This window comes from Mercenaria mercenaria, chromosome 4, assembly GCF_021730395.1.
Source record: "Mercenaria mercenaria strain notata chromosome 4, MADL_Memer_1, whole genome shotgun sequence".
NCBI lineage: Eukaryota > Metazoa > Mollusca > Bivalvia > Venerida > Veneridae > Mercenaria > Mercenaria mercenaria.
In genome coordinates this window covers 29,091,637-29,098,597 of record NC_069364.1, presented here as the reverse complement: position 1 = coordinate 29,098,597, position 6,961 = coordinate 29,091,637, and the positions used below count along the sequence as shown (strand labels likewise).

At 35.3% G+C, this 6,961-nt stretch overlaps 1 protein-coding gene across 1 annotated transcript in view; it reads left to right on the top strand.

Moving 5' to 3' along the window:
- Nucleotides 1-6,961, top strand: part of LOC123551345 (S-adenosylmethionine decarboxylase proenzyme 1-like) — a 32,340-nt gene that overhangs the window by 1,252 nt on the left and 24,127 nt on the right. The window lies entirely within an intron of this gene.

The window sequence follows — 6,961 nt, the reverse complement described above, 5'->3', positions numbered from 1 at the left end:
TTAACCTTACTTGATACAAATATTACAAATCCCAGTAGAAATATTCATTTTCATGATAAGAAAGTATTGCTTTTATGATAACTTTAATGTTTTGGACATAATTTTCCATTTTGATATCACTTAATCATATGACTTACGAGTACACTGATTCAGGTGTCAGCATTTTGACATACCGCTTATAGGGGTCATGTTATTAAAATGGCTCTGATTTTAAATTGAAAGCTAGTTTTAAAAAATCTGGATCTCTTTAGGATGCACAAGTAAATAATGTATCAAAATAAGTTCATTTTGTTATATTAATTTAACCCAAGTTTAGACAAATGCATAGGAGATGAATCCTTATCCCCACCAATACTGGTAACTCCAGGCTATATCAGACAGAAAACATCAATTCTTCTTAAAACATTCAGCTTTTAATAGAAATTCATATGTTTTTTCTCTCCAAGTCATAGTTTACATATGCGCTGATTTAGGGTGTACAGGATAGCTTTGGTCATTTTTTCGATTATTAGTTTAAAATCCACATCTTGACAAACTTTCCAAGATTTCTTTACTATAAATCAGAATAATAATGTATTCTCTTTTCAAAAACATTCAGCTTTTTAAATTTCTATTAAATACTTTTCATTCACTGATGTTTTTTACATATACACTGATTTAGTCTATAGGGGATAGCTTTATTTTACATTTGATGGCATATGAAAAATAACACAACAAGCAAATATTTAAAATGCATGTCAGAATGTCTGTTTGCATACCAGTAAAAAAATGATATGAAAATTTATACAATAATTCAAGTCTAAAGATAAAATTTATCAATCTATCCTCTATACCCTAAAATCCGCTATACCCTAAAACACTGTATTGACAATGTGCCTATGGAAACCCTTAGTCAAAATAATTCGACGGTCAGATTGTTTTATATTTGTGTCCGGCAGTCTTGCTGTCAAAACTTGGAAGGACAAAATTAATGCAGTGCTCCAGCTAGCAGTTTTTAGCAGGGCGCATCGCCGGTTCCGAAATTCGTTCCGCCCTGTTGCCCCGCCAGGCACCCTGCCGGTTTTACAACCATTCATTTCCTTTTTAGCCAACCTTCTCTTTTTTGTCTCAGTGGTTATAATAAACTGCTGTATTGCACCTTTTTATCGGTGATACATGCAGGGGGTGGGGAGGGGGGCATTGACACAATTACCTGCTGTAATTGGCCCAATTTAGTCTGCTACACCAGCATTAAAATCACTGAAGCTTAGTGTTAAAACAAGGAACTCAAAAACAATATCTAACCAGTCTGAAAATTATCTTCATTTTTGCGCCGCCTGTCAAACTGTACTTTCGTTTTCGGTCACAGACGTAAATGTCTGTTTATATATATATACACAATTAAAACTTAAGTCCAGACAACAGACATTTTAATCTAATTGATAAAAATCAACCACAATCAAATTTAAATAGGAATTTTTTTTACCTTGATCATTTTAAAAGTTTTTGAAATCAAAAGTACGTAGATTGTCGTCTGCTGTATAAAATTGCCGAGTTTTTCGTGAATATTTCTTTGAAATTACAAAAACTGGGAAATAATAAAAGTGAGGAACAACACGTCAAACACCGAGAAATTAGTTTAATAAGATCTAACGACACTGTAAACTTTAATGTCAGATACTGTAAAATGCTGTTAAACTGTCTTTGCATCATTATAAATTTTTCAAAATATTGTTTAAAAATGAGTTTTAGAAAAGTGTAACCATACCCGGATATAAAATATTGGATATCTATCTATTTATACTGCAACACTCCTCTCTGCGAGTATTATGTGCAGCTGTGCGCCTGTACAAGAAGTTAAACAAGATACAAGAATCTTTATTTTACGTCGGATAAAGTATAACAAAAAACATTAGCTCATGAGCTATTTCCCGACAAACAAAGAAAACAGAAAGTAACAAAAAATAAAATGGCTAAAAAGAAAGATAAGCGAAAGTTAGGCATATTAAAACATAAATTAAATGACAGCGGTTAAGAATGGCATGGTTATATAATTAAAAGAAACTTACATACATAGCACATATAAGCACAAACCTGTAAAAAAAAGTACATAAATAAAAGGGGAATGACATACATATAGTACACTACATAGTGAGTGTATTGCATAGAAGGCGCTAATCTTGGCAGCAGCTATATATAAAGACTATTAAAAGGCAAAAGAAATTTAAAAGCTTTTTAAGATTTGGTGAAAGCTAGTAGCAAATTTACTAAGGTTGATGTAGCCCTTAGCACCTTCCTCTAGATAGTATAAAAGAAAGCACATAAAAGACTAGGTTTAAATTAAAGCACTTAAAAGACTAAGTTAAAGACATATGAACAAACCAGGTTTAGAACATCAACAAAACAAAAGTAGATTGGATAGGAGGATAAAAGTAATACACGGTGTGTATTGCAAGTATGAATACATTTGATAGTGTTAAAAACAAGAAGGATTTACAGATAAAAGCAGTTTAAAAACAGGTCTATCATGTTAAGCATTGTGTACAAGTTTGGTCACACCCTGCTTAAACTGATTCAGGGTGGGGGCTTGCACAAGTTGTACTGGAAGGGAATTCCAAAGCACTATGGTGGCTGGAAAGAAAGAGTACTTATAGTAATTACAGGGAGTGAGGATCTGAGAATAGGAGTGGGGATGCATATGTCTTGTTAGACGGGATGGGGGGCTGACATAGGGGGGAGTGGCACAGCAACCAAACCATTCACTATCTTGTAGAACATAAGAAGGCGTGAATCAGATCTCCTATCTTCAAGGGTACGCCATCTCAGCTGACATAGCATGTTTGTGACACTGCTGTAAGGGGAGTAGTCATGATTAACCCATCTCGCTGCCCTCCGCTGAATCATTTCGATCTGGTGGATGTTTTGTTGGGTGTAAGGGTTCCAAACACAGCTAGCATATTCTAGCTGTGGCCTGACTAGGGCTTTATAAGCTACTTCTCAAACTTTTGGGTTCTTGCATGAGATATTTCGCTTGATGAAGTTTAGTGTTCGGGTAGCTTTGGACGTGACTAAATTGATGTGTTTATTTCAGTTAAGATCTGAGGATATAGTGACCCCAAAGTACTTTGCATCAGGAACTGTTTCCAAGACTTGGACTTGGAGTGTGTACTTTGATTTAAAAGGGTTTTTTGACCTTGTTATGTTCATAAACCTGGAAACTTGGATACCTGGAATACGTTCTATTAGAAGTGCTAAACTTGCATTTAGTCTGTTGTAAGTTAAAAACTTTGCCATAATTCATTTATTTAAGTATATGTTACACATATTTATAAATATCAAGTACATGGAGAAGATGTGTTCTGAAATTTTAACAAGTAAAATGGGCCTAAACAAAAGTTATTAAAATGTTATACTAGCTACAGAAATGATTTCAAGCCTTTATTTCTTTAACACACAAATATTGTTATTAAATAAACAATTACAAAGAACAGGCCCGGATTCAGGGCAGGACCAAGGGTGCCTGTGTCCCCCAGTTGGCTGAGAATTGACCTAAACTCATCTAGTATTTTGACAAAAGAATATTTTTTTCTCAAAATTTAGACCCAGAAATGCACCAGAGGCCACCATTTCATACCTGTATTTCAAAATTTTCCAAGGGGAGAGCCCCCTGACCACCCAATTAAGAGGAGAGTAACATACCCCTGCAATTGATACCTAAAAAATTAGATCTAAAAATGCACCGAGGCCACCATTTCATGCCTGTATTTCAAAAATTTCTGGAAGTGCCAGGTAAAATACGAGCAGCAGCATTCTTAGTATAGTAGAGATGACAAACCTAGCCCATCAAAGCACAAAGTATACCTTTTACCATGCCTAAAGTGTGCCTAATTAAAGAATTATTATAGCTCTTTGGCCTAATATAATGCCAAAAGTATGCAAAATTTCTTGCCTAAAGTATAATGTTAAAATGCACCTAATGCATGCGCCAGTTAGAATTGAGTTAGAATGCCCCCCCCCCCCCCCCCCCCAGAAGTGCCCTTTTAGCTGGAGCACTGTAATGGAGGATAAATCACAGTACACAGTCATGTAAAGTTAAAGCTATTTAGATATGACACAAGGTCCATAACTCTTGCACAAATTTTTCATTAATTATGTACCTTTTTATCCCTCGCCATTGGTGGGGCAATATTAGTTTTGGCGTTGTCTTTCTGTTCATCTGCCCTTCCATCCGTCTGGTGCCATATGAAGGAAGCAGTTTGGAATATATAAATAAAACTTCATATACATGTTCACAAATATAGGGAAATGCGGCCCGTCAAGTTTCAGTCAGACTATGTAGGGTACTATGAATATGGCAATTTCTGCTTCATAACTTGTGACATATATGACCTATAACTATGAAACTTAAATTGAATTCAGATCACCATAATGCACAATTTTGTCAGGATCTATTTAGTAACTTCAGAGTTATTGCCCTTTAATTGTTACAAATCCAGATATTTGTACATAGCAAACTAACCAGTTGGTAGAATTTCATTAGACTTCTTTCTTTTTTTTCCATGAACATTTATTATCAACATGTGAAGTTGTGTACCCACACCCAGTCACCCCCGCCACCCTGGTCACACACCCTCCCCCCTCCCTCACACCCCACAATTTTTTTAGCTCGACTTTTCGAAGAAAAAGTAGAGCTATTGTACTCGCCCCAGCGTCGGCGTTGCCGTTGGTTAAAGTTTTTGATAAAGTCAAATATCTCTGTTACTATCAAAGTTGTTGACTTGAAACTTAAGATAGTTATTTACTATCAAAGTCTACACCAGGAGAAACATTCCCCATAACTCTGATTTGAATTTTGACAGAATTATGCCCCTTTTTAACTTAGAATTTTTGGTTAAAGTTTTTAGCTCATCTGATTTTTTGAAAAAAAATGATGAGTTATTGTCATCACTTGAGCGGTTGTCGGCGTCTGCGTCGGCGTTGCCTGGTTAAGTTTTATGTTTAGGTCAGCTTTTCTCCTAAACTATCAAAGCTATTGCTTTGAAACTTGGAATACTTGTTCACCATCATAAGCTGACCCTGTATAGCAAGAAACATAACTCCATCTTGCTTTTTGCAAGATTTATGGCCCCTTTTGTACTTAGAAAATATCAGATTTCTTGGTTAAGTTTTATGTTTAGGTCAACTTTTCTCCTAAACTATCAAAGCTATTGCTTTGAAACTTGGAATACTTGTTCACCATCATAAGCTGACCCTGTACATCAAGAAACATAACTCCATCTTGCTTTTTGCAGGATTTATTGCCCCTTTTGGACTTAGAAAATCAGTTTTCTTGGTTAAGTTTTATGTTTAGGTCAGCTTTTAACCTAAACTATCAAAGCTATTGCTTTAAAACTTGCAACACTTGTTCACCATCATAAGTTGACCTGTACAGCAAGAAACATAACTCCGTCTGCTTTTTGCAAGATTTATGCCCCTTTGGACTTAGAAAATATCAGATTTCTTGGTTAATTTTAGTTAGGTCAACTTTTTCTCTTAAACTATCAAAGTATTGCTTTGAACTTGCAACACTGTTCACCACATAAGTGACCCTGTACAGCAAGCAACATAACTCCATCCTGCTTTTTGCAATAATTATTGCCCCTTTTGGACTTAGAAAATCATTTCTTGGTTGAGTATTATGTTTAAGTCAACTTTTCCATAAACTATCAAAGCTATTGCTTTAAAACTGCAACGTTTTTCACCTCATAAGTGACAAGTACATCAAGAAACATAACTCTATCGCTTTTTGCAAGAATGATGGCCCTTTTTAGCTCATCTGATTTTTTGAAAAAAATGATGAGTTATTGTCATCACTTGAGCGGTTGTGGCTCGGCGTCTGCGTCGGCGTTGCCTGGTTAAGTTTTATGTTTAGGTCAGCTTTTCTCCTAAACTATCAAAGCTATGCTTTGAAACTTGGAATACTTGTTCACCATCATAAGCTGACCCTGTATAGCAAGAAAATAACTCCATCTTGCTTTTTGCAAGATTTATGGCCCCTTTTGTACTTAGAAAATATCAGATTTCTTGGTTAAGTTTTATGTTTAGGTCAACTTTTCTCCTAAACTATCAAAGCTATTGCTTTGAAACTTGGAATACTTGTTCACCATCATAAGCGACCCTGTACATCAAGAAACATAACTCCATCTTGCTTTTTGCAGATTATTGCCCCTTTTGGACTTAGAAAATCAGTTTTCTTGGTTAAGTTTTATGTTTAGGTCAGCTTTTCCTAAACTTCAAAGCTATTGCTTTAAAACTTGCAACACTTGTTCACCATCATAAGTTGACCCTGTACAGCAAGAAACATAACTCCTCCTGCTTTTTGCAAGATTTATGGCCCTTTTGGACTTAGAAAATATCAGATTTCTTGGTTAAGTTTTATGTTTAGGTCAACTTTTTCTCTTAAACTATCAAAGCTATTGCTTTGAAACTTGCAACACTTGTTCACCATCATAAGCTGACCCTGTACAGCAAGCAACATAACTCCATCCTGCTTTTTGCAATAATTATTGCCCCTTTTGGACTTAGAAAATCATTTTCTTGGTTGAGTATTATGTTTAAGTCAACTTTTCTCATAAACTATCAAAGCTATTGCTTTAAAACTTGCAACAGTTTTTCACCATCATAAGTGGACACTGACATCAAGAAACATAACTCATCCTGCTTTTTGCAAGAATGATGGCCCTTTTTAGACTAGAAAACATGTGGACATATTTTTTAACAAAAAAAATGATGAGTTATTGTCATCACTTGAGCGGTTGTCGGTCGTCGGCGTCTGCGTCGGCGTTGCCTGGTTAAGTTTTATGTTTAGGTCAGCTTTTCTCCTAAACTATCAAAGCTATTGCTTTGAAACTTGGAATACTTGTTCACCATCATAAGCTGACCCTGTATAGCAAGAAAATAACTCCATCTTGATTTTTGCAAGATTTATGGCCCCTTTTGTACT